Below are 15,282 nucleotides of genomic sequence, written 5' to 3'. Positions count from 1 at the left end.
CGTGTACTAGAACCTGCTAGAGAGGGGCCAGCCCTCTCCTCTCTGTTGTTCTCTATAATGTCTGGTGTAGGGTGCAGGTGGTGTAGGACAGATACAGTTATCTCTGAGCCTGGCAGGTGGGAGTCCAAAGGTGTTGTTTGCGCTTTTTCAAGTCCTCTGCCAGGGACAGCCTTGGCATCAGTTTGCTGGCTGCCTGGCTGGCATGCTGAGATTCTTGGCTGGGAAAGGAGCATTTCAGGGTCAACCAAGAGGACAGAGTGTAGAGATGGTGGCCTGGTGCCAACCTGGCATGCAAGTTGAGTGCTTGGTCACCTGGAGCGATGCTCAGCCACCTGCTCATCGGGCTCTCCGTCCCCACCCGCTTCTTCCGGCAGTGGAGGGGGTGCTTAGGCATCTGTTACACCTCAGCAGACAGGGGGTGGGCGGGCCTCAGACCCTGCTCTGTCTCAGAGCTGTTATCACTTCAGCATTCAAGTTCTATCAGGTAGGCGCTGAGCCTGAGACGTGTGTGCTGTTTCCAGGACAGGGCGCCAGGGGACAAAGCCAACGTGAGAGGCAGTGACACTTCTGGTCAGTGCGGCCCCCTCTCTGTCTCTGTCTGTCTGTCTGAAGTCAGGGCTGGTGAGCGGCAAGCTGAAGGGGTGTCCAGGCTGGGGAGGGTGGTGGGCAGGGTCTCGCTAGAATTTCATAAGCTGAGCTTTGAGAGAGATTTGGAAAACAGCCGAATAAAACCCCTGAACCTGTGGCGAGCCTTGTGTTCATTAAAAGAGGGTTGATTCTGCTCCTACAAAAACAAACAACTCCTCCAGGCTCGGGCTCTTTCGTGTTATTGTTAAATGCCAGGATACTGTGACTTTTTGAGAAAAGAATTATTTTAAGGCCAGCCCCAGGAGGTGTGGCTGACTTCAGCTGCAAACATAAATTTAAAATGACAGAGTCCTTAGATTTATGGTTTGGCTTTTCGCAGTTCTTTAACATGCTGCATTTAATAAAAGTAATGGGGTCAGATTGAAGTTGTATGTACATCAAAGCTGAGTTCAACTCCTCTGACTTGACCTCTACTGTTTGTTACTGAACAAACAGTAACACCCTTCTGTTGTGTGGCTCAAAAAAAAGTTCACTATTTGAGGTTGACAACTCTTATCTTTCTCTATCTCTGTCATTCTACGACTTAATGAGCATCTTCCTTGTGTTGAAATCAGCCTTGCTATCAGTCAATCCTAGAGAAGCTCGTGAAGGGAGACAGATTCAAACAACTATGAGAAATGAAGTATTGAAAATGCAAGGCTGGAACCATGATTGGGGAACAATGGCAATTCTGGTGACTTAGTGGTCCAAACAGTATTTTTATTCTCTTCTTTAACGTTATCAAGAAGAAGGATTACTTTTATAAGTGATTACTGCCTCCCACGCAGCTAGCATGTCTCTGGGTAGTTGGTAGTGAATTATAGATAAGGGCTCTGTGAAGGTCTCTGTTGGTTAAGTCTAAGCAAGTTGTGTTCTGATGATGACGGTGGTGATGAGGCTGCTGCTGCTGCTGACACAGTTTATTGAAAACTCAGCATGTACCAGGGATTTGTTCCAAGTGATTTATGACAGTCAAACCATGAGAGAGACAGTGTGTGTGTGTGTGTGTGTGTGTGTGTGAGTGTGTATGCACTTGGCTGTGTCCAACTATTTGCGACCCCACGGACGGCAGCCCCCCAGGCTCCTCTGTCCATGGGATTTCCCAGGCAAGAATAGTGGAGTGGGTAGCCATTCCCTGCTCCATGGGATCTTCCCGACCCAAGGACAGAACCCACCTCTCCTTCATTGGCAGGTGGATTCTTTACCAGTAGTGCAACCTGGGATAACATAAACCATGAGTAACTATTATTATTTCCATTTTGCAGTTAAGGCAACTAACCAGAGGTCACGTAACTAGCCCAAGGTCACATAACTGGGAAGTGACAGATTTGCTGTTTCATTCAAGACTATTTGACTCCAGAGGATTCATTGTTGACTACTATACTGTTAAAGAGGATGTTGATGGAAGAGGAGAATAAAAGAGGTAAATCATTTCCTGAGAGTTTCAAAAGTGGAATATGGCAGGTTTCCACATGATAAAGAAAGTCTAAAGGTCATTGGGATTAAAAAGTCTCATTGAAGAGAACATGAGTAAATGCTACTTGTTTTCAATTAGTATCAAGTAGTATAGAAAGGAAGGGTTAAGGTTTCTTGTCATGGAAAAGGTGCTTACTTGTATCTAGGAACTTGTATTTTTATATCTCGCTCTAAATCTTCTAAAATGGAATGCCATGGTAACAGGAGTATTATGTTTTGCTGTTCAAATAAACTGCAAAGTTCTATTTTTGACAGAAAAAACAATTATTGAGAGCAAAATCAGGCTTATCTCTCTTTCTCAGTGAAATACTCTTAGGGGATGTTCAGCCTTTGGCACCCAAAGCTGTTGACTGTCGTGGTTAAGACTTGTTCTCGTTTTAGTTGGAATTCTGGCCCCAGCCATGGTGGTGCAACCTTGGCTAAGCTACTGAACCTCCTTGTGTTTCAGTTTCGAAGGCTGTGAAATATGGAGAAGAGTAAAGAGACCTGCTACACAGGTTGTTAGAAGACCTAATAGGTAAGGTGCTTAGAATGGGGCTTGGCAAGAAGGAAGGAGAGATGTTAAGTATCATTAACTTTCACTATTATTTACCACCTGGCAATAAATAATCTGACTTGAAGATACTTTCCCTCAGGGAAAAGCAATCACAATATTAAAAATCATACTTTGAAAACCCATACTTCTTAATGTGATAGTAAATATGCCATGGGTTGTTTTTTTGTTTTTTTTTTTTTTTTTGCCTAGGAACTTATGCCTGAGTGCTACAGGGGAGACAGATTTAGGAACAGGGAGAAATGAGGATGAGAATACAGATTCGAAGAGAAACCAGGCATGGTCTGCAAGTTGAAGACAGAACTTTTTCTGCCTGAAAACCACAACCCCCCAGTTCTCTTGCTTTTCTTCTCAGGTGAAAAACAGCTAATAATGCAGATTCCAGGGCACTGATGGGCCACCTTCACTGGGAACCAGTGGTTCAGGACCTTCAAGAATTAGTTTTCTTTGTCCTTGTCCACATATTACCCTGTATTTTCCCTTTGTGAACCCCTTCTTTTCTCTGCTGCCTAGAGGGACCGAGCCACTAGGTTTGGGGGACAAGGACTTGCTCTCTGTAACAGAGACTGACTAGGTGTTCACCTTTTCTCTTTCCTTCTGGGCACACAGCGAGGTGACTCGTTTACAATCCTGGCTTGCCCTGTGGCTGGGTTCTTGAAGGTGGGTTGAAGTGACCTATACTCTTCTCAAACTAGAAATTGCTCACTGATCTTTCTTTTCCTCCAGAACTTCCAGCAGGACTCCATCATATGAGTGCCCTGTAGATAGCTGAAGTGGCTTAAACTGTGCAGGACATCTTTAGAGTCTCAAAAAGATATACTTGAGAAAAGCAAGAAATCTTAATGCTAAGGGTCAGTTAGCATTCTGTTATTTAAGACAGTCTTTTTTTTTTTTTTTTAAACATTGCACAGAGCTCCAAGGAAGTAAGTAACTTAAGGGCTAGTAGGGGAGTTTGGTGGGAAGAAAGATACACATCAAACTGAGAACCAAAACAGTTCTGCTTTCATCTGTTTAAATAATGAGGGGAAGGGTTTAGATAATTGCTTGGAAATTCTTAAAATCTTTTTTTTTTTATTTTTTGACCTCACCAAAAGGCCTCTAGCATTCTAGTTTCCTGACCAGGGACTGAATCCATGCTCCCTGCATTTGAAGCTAAAAGTCTTAATTACTGGACCACCAGGGAAGTCCCTAGATAACTGTTTTTAAAAGTTTTTTTTTTTCTTTTAAGAATTTGAGCCACTGCTTAAAAGAAAGAAAATCTTTCACAGGGAAGGGACCTACTCTGTGTCAGCTACTTTATATCTATTATTTTCAATAACTATTACCACACCCTTACCAGTAACGAGGGCTTCCCTGTTGGCTCAGCAGTAAAGAATCTGCCTGCCCACACAAGAGACACAGGTTCCATTCCCTGGATGATCCCCTGGAGAAGGAAATGTCAACCCACTGCAGTATTCTTGCCTGGGAAATCCCATGGACGGGGGAGCCTGGTGGGCTCCAGTCCACAGGGTCACAGAGAGTCAGACACCACTGAGCGACTGAACAACAACCAGTGATAACCACCTAGTTTGTAGGTGAAGAAACTGAGGTGTAGAGATGAAACATTTTGAAGGCCAGAACACGATGTCAGCTAGAGCCAGAATCAGAATCCCCGGTTTATGTATCCTTGAACCCAACACTTAAGGACTGAGTCTGTTAATTCTTTCTTGTATGTATAATAAGCTTGTTTGTTTAAATGAATCACCCTGTGATGATGGTAACAATGATGAAAATGGTACCGTAAAAATAACTACCCTTTATTGACTTTCTGGTATTGTAACAGCATCATTTCCCCAATTTCCCTGGATATAAGAATTTCTGTGCTTGGCAAATACACAGATTCTCAGGTTCCAACCCACGTCTGCACTATCAAAATTCTCAGGCGGGGGAATTTGGTAAGTTTGGGAACCACTGCTCTAGGCTGGCTACATGATATGTGCTCTCCACCCATTAGCATATTTGATCCTGTAACAATTGCACGAGGGTTATTATTTAGCCCATCAAACAGATGAGAAACCTAAGGCAGAGAGAAGTTAAGTGCATCGCTCCTGCTGGTAGCTGTGAAAGTGCGTCAAAGTCGCTCGGTCGTGTCTGATTCTTTGCAACCCCATGGACTGTAGCCTGCAAGGCTCAGGCTCTGGCTGTGAAGTTCTCCAGGCAAGGATACTGGAGTGGGTAGTCATTCCCATTCTGCAGGAGATCTTCTCGACCCAGGGATCAAACCTGGGCCTCCTGCATTGCAGGCTGGTTCCTTATCATCTGAGCTACTAGAGAAGCGTAAGCTGTAGCGAGGGCAATCTCAGGTGTCTTCCAGGTCTGAGGTCACACCCCAATAGAAGGGCTTAACTGGCTTCCAGGGGAACTGATATGAGAGTCCCGACTGCTTGGTGTCCTGTGCAGGGCAGAGAACATTCCAGCTTGGCCCTCTGCCCCATCCTTCCTGGTTCCTGAAGGATCTATCCCTAAGCTGCTGCTTCTCCTCCAGCACCTCAAGTTTCCCTCTCTCCACTGGCTTCTTCCTCTTGAGTCATAAGACCAAGATTTAAAGAGCTTGCCCTTTAGGAGGAGAGAAGTGACTTGTAAATACAAGACTGCCTTAAGGCCACTGAAGGTGATCAAATGGGCTTGGCAGCGATAGTGCTAAAGAACCCGGCTGCCAGCGAAGGAGATGTAAGAGATGCAGGTTCAATCCCTTGGTCAGGAAGATCCCCTGGAGAAGGAGATGGCAACCCTCTCCAGTATTCTTGCCTGGAGAATCCCATGGACAGAGGAAACCAGAGGGCTACAGTCCACAGGGTCTCAAAGAGCCGGACACGCCTGAAGCAATGTAGCACGCATACACGAAGGTGAGCAAAGACAAAAGGGACCATGAGACTCTGGAAGAGAGACCTAAGTCCTGCTGTGGAATATTTGAGATGGTGTGGTATGGCCCCATTCCCACAGGCCAGTTCTAGGATATGGGTAGGTTTTCCACTGGCAGCAGTGGGGTGAGGTCACCAAGAAAATATTCTGCCCTCTTCTTTACTTTGCAAGTTGGGTCTCTGGAACTTAGACCAAGGAAGGGAAATAAATCTCAACCCTAGAGATGGGCTAGTTGTCTTTGTCATCTGTTTCAAAATAGGACAGAATTACAACCAGCTGGTCGTGACTTTCCATCCTGACCTCTGCAGGAGGGGGTGTGAAGCCACTAGAAAGCCCACTGCTTGTCCAGGGCACCAGCCTGCATCTCCCTCTTGGGGTGGCGTGGTCGCTGTGGGGTTTTCTGCTTTTATTTTTAATTTTGTTAGTAACTGCAAGCCTCATTGTTCCGGTATTTTGAATACAACATTTTGTAAGTTGAAAATAGAAGGAGAGGACAGAATGTGCAACATTTTCTAGTTCATTGTTCCATGTCCATAAAAAAGAAAAAAAAAAAACACTCCAAAAAGGAAAATTCTACACTCTCCAAGGTGGCAGCTTTAATCGCACTGTTCTCTCTGTAATTTACAGTGAAGGGTGAAAAATGAAGCTCCTTCAGGCCTCTCATGTCGGCACACACCAGGGCAGCCTTGCCCATCCTCACCACTGCTAACATTCTAGCATTCCACAGCTCATCGCCACCTGCTGTGGACTGAGGGTTCACCACACCCCCACACTTCAAAAAAGATACGTTGAGCTGCTAACCCCCCGTAGCTGGGAACATGATTTTATTCAGAAATAGGGTCTTTGCCGATTTCATCAAGTCCAGAAGAGGCTGTCCAGAGTGGGCCCTGATCTAACAGGAAGACGGCCTTGTGATAACACAGAGACACAAGGAAAAGCCACATGGAGATGGAGGCAGAGACTGGAGTCAAGCATCTCCAAGTGGAGGACAACCAAGAACCGCTGATGTCACTGGGGGCTAGGAGAAAGGCCTGGACCAGACTCTCCCCCAGACCCCTAGAGGGAATCAATGCTGCCGAGGCTCTGATTTTGGACTCCTGGCCTCCAGAGCTCTGAGAATAATTTTCTTTTATTTTAAGTCACTCAGTTGGTGGCCCTTTGTAACAGCCACTCTCCAGGACATAATACGCATCTCAACTGAGAACTGTCTACAAAAGAATTCTGTGTAATGTTACATATAAAATTTAACAAAAACACTGAACCTGACAACCGTTCTAAGTATGAAAATGGTGATCATGTGAGAGTGTGGGACCTTATAGAGTGGTTGCTAGGCTACTTGGATGGAGAAAAATAAGGTTTCTCAGAGAGAAGTTTGTTTCATCTTCAGAAGGAACCTCAGAGATAGATGGTCGAATCCACGAGAGGGGGAACTATGTCCTGCAGGGCAGAATCAGCCCAGGGTCCATCACTGCACAGAATGGTTTGTATATTTTTAAACCATTCTTAATGTAGGTCCATCTCTCTTTCCCTTCCATCCAGCAGAGGCCTCCCGATGGATGGGGAACCACCAGATGGAAGGACTTTTGGTCCCCAGAAGACTTTGTGGCATATGTCCCCTGACCCCCAACTCACGTTTTACTGGTACCTGGCAGTGCTAAGTCACTTTCAGTCATGTCCGACTCTTTGTGACCCCATGGACTGTATCCCACCAGGCTCCTCTGCCCATGGAATTCTCCAGGCAAGAATAATGGAGTGGGTTGCCATTTCCTTCTCCAGGAGATCTTCCCAACCCAGAGATCGAACCTGTGTCTCTTACAACTCCTGCGTTGGCAGGCAGGTTCTTTACTGCTAGCGCCCCTGAGAAATACCTCCTGTGTTCAGCCACTGACATGTTCTATGTTGTGACTGTTGCCCAGTCCCAACAAATACTCTTCTTCTCTGTGTGAGTCTGACCCTACTTCTACTCTAACCCTAATAAAAGCATTAACTTTTATTCTTTTATTAACTCTAATAAAAGAAAATGCAATGGAGACCACATGTGGCCCAGGAAGCTTAAGCTACTTACTCACCAGCTCTTTACAGCAAGCTTGCCAACCCTTGATCTAGTCCAATGATTTATAGTATCATCATTATTTTTTAGTGTGGAGCATTTATGTTTATTAAAAATAAAACATAGACACAAAGAGGCTGTGTAAAGCAGGCACACCAACTTGAGCTCTCCTACCACTGAGCTGATCGGGCCTGATTGTGAAAGTGAAAGTGTTAGTCGCTCAGTTGTGTCCAACTCTTTGCGACCCCGTGGACAGTAGCCTGTCAGGCTCCTCTGTCCTTGGAATTCTCCAGGTAACAATACAGGTTGGGTTGCCATTCCCTTCTCCAGGGGATCTTCCCAACATAGGGATCAAACCTGGGTCTTCTGTGTTGCAGATGGATTCTTTACCATCTGAGCCACCAGGGAAGCCCTGAAGGAACCCATGGTTCCTCTAAATGATCACTGCACTGATACAGGCAACGAATGATCAAGCCCTCAGTGTCTCAGCAGTCCTGAACCCAACACTTCGCACACATTCTTAAATTTAATTTTCCAAGTAATCACAGAAGTGCATTATCAGTGTCCCCATTGTTATGCATGAGGGAAGGGAAGCTTTGAAAAATTAAATACATTTACTGTCCTATATTTAGAGTTACAAGAATACTGGAGTGGGTAGTCACTCCCTTCTTTGGGGGATCTTCCCTACCCAGGATTAAACCCATCTGGGTCTCCTGCATTGCAGGCAGAGTCTTTACTATCTGAACTACCAGGGATGCCCATATCTACATCTAGTCAATGACAAAGACAGGATTCACATTAACATCCTTCTGGCTCCAAACCTCCCCACTTTTAACAGTGTCGCATTGCTCTCCCCAAGTGCAGCTGCTGTCTAAGAGCTCTCCCACCTTCTGGGGGGTGGGTGTGCATAGCCGTGCCCAGGTCTAGAGAGGTGAAGGGTGTGTCCAAGGCCAGAGGCTCACTGGCCATGTAACTGGATCTCCAGTCCAGGTCTTCTGACTTCTGACTTGCAGTCCTGTCATCCTGATCTGACTGGCCCTGGGATGCAGGGATGGGCAGGTGGGAGGGTCGAGGTCCCCACCTTCTCCTTCTCATCAGTTTGGTGGGCTGCAGAACGAGACTGTGTAGAAGGTGCTTGCCAGACCGTTGTCTCTTCCTCAGTTTCCTGTCTGGTTCTGGCTCACACAAGTAGCACCTCCCTCAGCAAAGCCCTTGCACAACTCACTCTCCGGTGGTGGGGGCGAGGTTGGGGGGATGGGGCAGAGGGTGAGCTCTGATCTCCAGGAGCTGCCAGTAAGGTCAGCAGAGCAGCCCCCGCCCCGCACGGACTTGGCCAGTCTTCCTCCAACTCTGTGCCTCCCCCTCCTCCCCGTTTCTTTCATGTCCCCTGCCCTGAAAGCACGGATCTGTCTTCTGATGCCAACTCTTGCTCCCTGAGAATCTGCCTCTCCACGCCGGCACCTCAGCACAGGCTTGACTGACATCAGCAGATTCCTTCTGAACCCAGCCTGGAGGACTGCCCAGGTTTTACCCCAAGGGCTACATTTCCAAGATTCTCGCCGCCCCCATCCCACCTCCGGGGAGCAGCAGCCCCTTCCTCCCCTGTGAACAGGGACTTGTGTTCATGGCATTGACTCCAGTGGCTTTAAGAGACAAGGAGTCAGAAGCAGTGGTAATAATAACAGAATTATTTCACGAGTGAAGCATACACAGAGTCCCTTGTAAGGCAGGTGCTATTATAATCTCTGTTTTGTAAATGCGGTAACGTGTTCAAGGACACAGAGCCAGGAAAGCTTGAAGTCAGACTCTGACTTCCACAGCCTGGGTTCTTATCGCTCCTCTAAGGTACCTGGAATCAAGACAGCGGTCACCTTTGTGGATGCTAGGCCTGCCTCTCGGTGCCCTGTCATCGTGGTGGGCATCACCGGGAGGCGTGTGCTCACATGTTTTCTGTGGCATTGCCTGTGTTTTCTCCCCACTGGGCAGCTAGGCCGTCTGTCTTCACTGCTCCAGGGAAGGGAAAACCAGCAACGTGGAGATAACATAAGAGTCATATTTTTAGCTTTTGAGTCTCAAATCCCAGGCTTTCGGCATAAACCAGATTGGGAAATTTACATGGATGGCTGGGAAACTCTTAATCTGGGCCTGATAAGACTTTTCAGATCTGGGAGCTGGAGGAGCTGGGAAGCTGATCTGATGGTGGGGTCTCTGGGAAGGAGCCCCGGGGGCCTCCCACTGCCCTGCAGCCCAGCATCCCCCAGGAGGGGTGAGATGTAGCAGTCAGACAATCCTGGAGATGGCAAATCAGAAGTCTGGCCTCCCTCGGATCTGCCTGAGGACACCCTCATTTGACTGAGGTTGCCTCTCCATGACTAAGAAATACTGGGGCTCAGAAGAGAAATTAAGTACATTTATAAAAACAAAAACCAATAAGGACCATTGCATTTCTTACACAGCTGAACCTGGGGCCCTGTGAACCCACCACGGGTGCAAGATCTTGCTCTAGGGACTTCTTTGGTGGTCCAGTGGTTAAGGTGCCACACTTTCAATGCAGGGAGTGCAGGTTTGATCCCTGGTTGGGGAATTAAGATCCCACATACCACGTGTGCAACCAAACAACAAAAAAGGAAAAGATCTCACTCTGCTGCACTGATCCTACAGAATTCATCTTTATTCTCCCCATAGGATAAGTTCTTCCCTAGTGCCTCAGATGGTAAAGAATCTGCCTGCAATGCAGGAGACCCAGGTTCAATCCCTGGGTTGGGAAGATTACCTGGAGAAGGGAATGGCAACCCACTCCAGTAGTCTTGCCTGAAGAATCCCATGGACAGAGGGACCCAGTGGGCTATAGTCCATGGGGTCACAAAGAGTTGGACATGACTGAGCAATTACCACTTTCATAGGATAGCATTTGATTACAGAGTGCAAACATTACTTCCCCGGGGAGCCACAGCTAATAAGTAGAGGGAAAAAACAGCAGGAGAAAAGTGGAAAATAAACCATGAAGGAAAAAGAAAATCGAAGGAATAGTCAGAGGCAGGTAGAGACTGCCTAGCAGAGCCTCAAAGGTACAACCATCCCAGAAAGAGCATTCGCCTTCATCCCCCAGTCCGAGTGAGTGCTCCATCAGGATATACTTACATTTTATTTGGCAGGCTAGTCATTCCCTCCGTCCTTTTCCCCGAAGCTGTAGCTTGGGGTCGGACATTGTGAAAACGGAGCCAGCCTTCAGGAAGGAGGTATTTCAACTGCGTCGTTTCGGTGAAGAAAAAAAAAATGGCGTGTGGATCAGAGTTCTGTCTTGGAAATTATGCTTTGTGACAAATATGTTACGAATGACTCCCCCCGTAACCCGCGCCAGTGTGTAGGCTAACACAGCATTCAATTATTTTAACCTGCCATGAACTCGCCTGTGATAAATCATGGGAAACTGCAGAGAAGGCTTCGGTCACTGCACTGCTTCACTCGCTGGAGTCATTCACGGCTCTAAAAATACAGTTTCTATCATTGGATTCCTGGGATTCCTGCAGTGCTTACATTCTGATTTAAGTGGCATTAAAGCTGGGGTGATTAAGCGGAGAAGTCCAAGGCTACCAACCAACACAACGTCCCCTGAGTGTCAGCCGTGTATCGGTGGAGTGCACGGTTTAGCCGGCACGCAGCTGGGGTGCGGTCAGAGCCTGGCCTGTGGGTTTGGGAAGAGGCTGGGGGTTCTCAGCCTGAAAAAGGACCTGTTGGTGAAAGTGTGGACAAGGCTTTTGGTGGAACCAGTCTTGAGAGTAAGGGGATCAGATCGTGTCAAGTCCAATTTGGAACATGTCTGGAAGTGATGGGGGGTTGACTGTTCATATTTAAGCCTCGACTCAAGCATAACCTAGGGCTGTTTTGTTCAAACAGGCAAGGATTCTAATAATGGACTAATGATGTAGAATAAGGCTGCATCTACTTCATCTTTAAGACTACCTTCTCCATGCTCCATCTGGGGAGAGAGATGGGTCCTTTTGCCACTTTTCCTTGTGGTCCTGACAGTTCCACCCTGATTCTAGGGCCCCTCCATCTCCTGGAGGATTCTTGGGAAGGCTTGAGTGGATGCTGCTAACTCAATTTATAGCACGTCTATTTGCAAGAGGGTTTCCCTGGTGGCTCAGTGGTAAAGAATCGGCCTGCCAGTGCAGGAGATGTGGGTTCAATCCCTGGGTTGGGAAGATCCCTTGGAGAAGGAAATGGTGACGCGCTGTATTTTTGCCTGGGAAGTGCCACGGACAGAGGAACCTGGTGGGTTGCAGTCCATAGGGCTGGACACATCTGAGTAACTAAACAACAACTATTTGCAGGGAAAGAAAGAGAGGAGGGGGAGAGATTTGGATTTGTTGCTTTCATAAATAAAGGGTTATAAGATTTGAGACATGAAGTTCAGTAGTGCTACAGCAAGAGAACCACCACTGTCCTGGAAATCCATTGTTTGGGGTGGTAATTCCTCCAGGCTCAATTTCCTCTCCCAGTAAAATTAGTTAGCTGGGTTAGTTCTCAACCTGAGCTCTGTATTAAAATCCCAGGGAGAATTTTAAAAGCATGCCAATGTTCTAGCCCATCTCCAGATCTTATTTAATTACTCTGGGGTGGGGGGTTTCTCTAAGTAGTTCTGATGTCAAGTCTGAGGTCTCCATCAGCTTTTATGCAAAAGCCTCTGTGATGGTCTGAGCTTTTAAGGAAAAGGAGCAAAAGTAACCCATGATAAATGGCACTGGCCTGTTACAGCTGGGACCGTTCTGATACAGTATTTTTCTAGGATGCTTTGCAGAAGTTTTCTACCCCACCATGTGGTTGGGGACAAAACAGTAGTAAAATATATGATTTTGATACATTGGTTACTAGGAATACAGAGGGCATGGCTCTACATATGACAGGGGTTAAGTCTTGAGCACTTATCCGCAGAGCTCACATTCCCAACTTGTGATAAAATATATATATATAGAGAGAGAGACAGACAGATAGAGTTCTTCCCGGGATTCCAGTTCGATGCTCTGCATTGACCAGGGTCTGATTCTGAAGAGCACATGAGTTATTCCAGGTCTGAAACTTACTCCACCATTGTTACACAGCTCGTATACTGCTATAGGATACTGTCTGTGACGTAAGTGCTGTGAGAAATGGTTGTGGACGTAAAAACGCTGTTAATGAGAAAAATCCTTGTCACCAGCCATCCTTTGGGGGTTTCTGGATTTGATTACCACTTTTTCGATGCTTGAGAATCTGACTGGTACTTAATGCTTTCTCATTTTTCCTGATAGGGACCGCTAAGCACATTATGTTCTCCCAGTTGGCAACTCCACAAAGGCCAGCAATAAAACCCCCCGCTTGTGTAATAAACCGTTGTACAATCTACTGCTTATGAACAAGGTCCCTGAAAGTGTGCAACCTTTCTGCACGTTAAACACAAAACAGATGGAGGGTTGAAAATAACTTTCCTCTTCAGGGGAGGGGGAAAGCCGAAGGACAGAGGGCCAGACTCACTGTCGAAGTCCTGAGTTACTAAGCTGGAGGTTGAGCTCTGGTTCCAGGCTGTCAGGGGCAGGTGCATTCTTTCAAGGATGCTCCAGACCTCAGGGACCTGCGGGGTGGGGGGAGGGGCAGCGGGGCTTCAAGGAAACGTGTGTGCAGCGGTGAGGCGGGCGGCCTCATCCACCACTTGCTAGCCGGGTAACCTGGGCAACTAACTCGCTCAGAGCCTGTCTTGTCAACCTCCTGCATCAAACGATGACCTTGAACCTTATTCCCCAAGTCGCTGGAAATGGAAATAATCATATTTTGTTGCTATTGCTGTATATTTGCTTTTGTTTATTTGTGTGTGTACACACACACACACACACACACACACACACACATATATAATATATAAGGGCTTCCCTGGTAGCTCAGATGGTAAAGACTCTGCCTGCAATGCAGGAGACCAGGGTTTGGTCCCTGGGTCAGGAAGATCCCCCAGAGAAGGGAATGGCAACCCACTCCTGTATTCTTGCCTGGAGAATCCCATGGACAGAGTAATCTGGTGGGTTACAGTCCATGGGATCACAAAGAGTCAGACATAACTAACACACACACACATAATATATATACAAAAAATAATATATATATATATATATATATATATAAGTTTATATATATTACATAAAATTCATGATACAGGAGAAGGGATGGAGCCAAGAATTTATAAATGATTATTTACATATGCATGCATGTATGTATTAATCTAGATTTATTTTCTCCCTTGTTTTAGGGGAAAATAGTGGCTGTTTATAATACACATTTATCATATGCTGTTTTATAGTTTACGGTGTTATTTGTGGACATGACTGAGATTTAGTTATTAAAGAGAACTGAAAATTCACTTCAGGGTAACCAAATAGCCACCTTCCATTTGTACCCTGCTCCCAAAGACAGGAAAATTGCTGACCCCATGGTAAAGTGTCGGGTCTGAGAGGCAGGCAGGCAGTGTTTTATTGACACACACACTATTGACACTATGCAACTGATGAGAACCTACTGTGTGCACAGGGAACTCTACTCAGTTCTCCATGGTGACCTAAAAGGGAAGGAAATCCAAAAAAGAGGGGACATGTGTGTTTGTAGAGCTTATTCACTTTGCTGACTAACAAAACATTGTTTTGCAAAAACTAACACAACATTGTAAAGCAGATACACTTCAATAAAAAATAATTAAAAGCAAAACATAATAATGACACTTACAGAAAACTTTCCTTAAAACATAGAATCTTTTCAAGTGCTGATGAGGCATCTGCTAAAGGAACGAGATTTGGGGGAAAGAGAGGGCTTTCAACTAGTTTTACTTGTCAGGGTCCAGTCAGGAAATCAGAGCTCACACAAGGAATTTCAAAGGATGGGATTTTTAAGAGAAATCGATCACTCAGTTGGGGAGGCAGCTGCCACGCCTGAGCTGAAAGCAGCCAAAGGAAGAAGAGGCAGGCTGCTGAAGAGGCAGGTCCCTGGGGTGGGGGCATGGCCAGGGCCGGTGGCTCTCAGAGGCAGAAGGTTCTGTCAGAGCAGCTCTGACGAGGGGAAGCCGGAAGCTCCCTTCCCTCCTCGGGAATTCATTCTCTCTCTAGCACCACCTATCGGCAGCGTTAACAAGAGACCAACTCCCCAAGAAAGCAGGTTGCTGAAGGGATGGGTTTGGAGCTGAGATACAAGAAGGGGGACAACCCGTTAGTTCATGAGGCCAGCGGTTCGTTAGAGATTCCCAGCAGGTAGAATGGTGGGCAAAGAATCATTGACACAGGAGGAAAAAGAAGAGAATTAATAAGCTCTGTGGTCAGATTCCCCCAGCAGAGAAAAGAGCCTGCAAGAAGCTAGATGGAATCCAGGCAAACAGATCACATCAATTCCCAAGTCCTAGGGAGATCTGGTGGGGCTTCCCTGGTGGCTCAGACGGTAAAGAATATGCCTGCAATGTGGGAGACCTGGATTTAATCCCTAGGTCAGGAAGATCCCCTGGGGAAGGAATGGCTACCCACTCCAGGATTCTGGCCTGGAGAATTCCAGGGACAGAGGAGTCTGGTGGGCTACAGTCCATGGGGCTGCAAAAGAGCTGGACATGACTGAGTGACTGAGAACAAGGAGATCTCATCCCTGTTCTCTCATCCCCATCCGGTTCTCT

General features: G+C 46.5%; 1 long non-coding RNA gene across 6 annotated transcripts in view; it reads left to right on the top strand.

Annotated features, from left to right (window-relative positions):
* Positions 1-434: 434 nt before the first annotated feature.
* Positions 435-15,282, top strand: part of LOC122694752 — a 52,135-nt gene continuing 37,287 nt past the window's right edge. For 4 of the 6 annotated variants that reach the window (XR_006341236.1, XR_006341233.1, XR_006341232.1 and 1 more), the window contains exons 1-3: positions 435-570; positions 1,893-2,050; positions 2,552-2,620. This is a non-coding gene — a long non-coding RNA (uncharacterized LOC122694752). The remainder of the gene's footprint in view (positions 571-1,892; positions 2,051-2,551; positions 2,621-15,282) is intronic. The other 2 variants (XR_006341235.1, XR_006341234.1) reach the window with 1 other exon arrangement.

Source organism: Cervus elaphus, chromosome 5 (assembly GCF_910594005.1).
Source record: "Cervus elaphus chromosome 5, mCerEla1.1, whole genome shotgun sequence".
NCBI lineage: Eukaryota > Metazoa > Chordata > Mammalia > Artiodactyla > Cervidae > Cervus > Cervus elaphus.
Note: the sequence above shows the minus strand (reverse complement) of the source record. Positions and strands in the feature narration are given on the sequence as shown.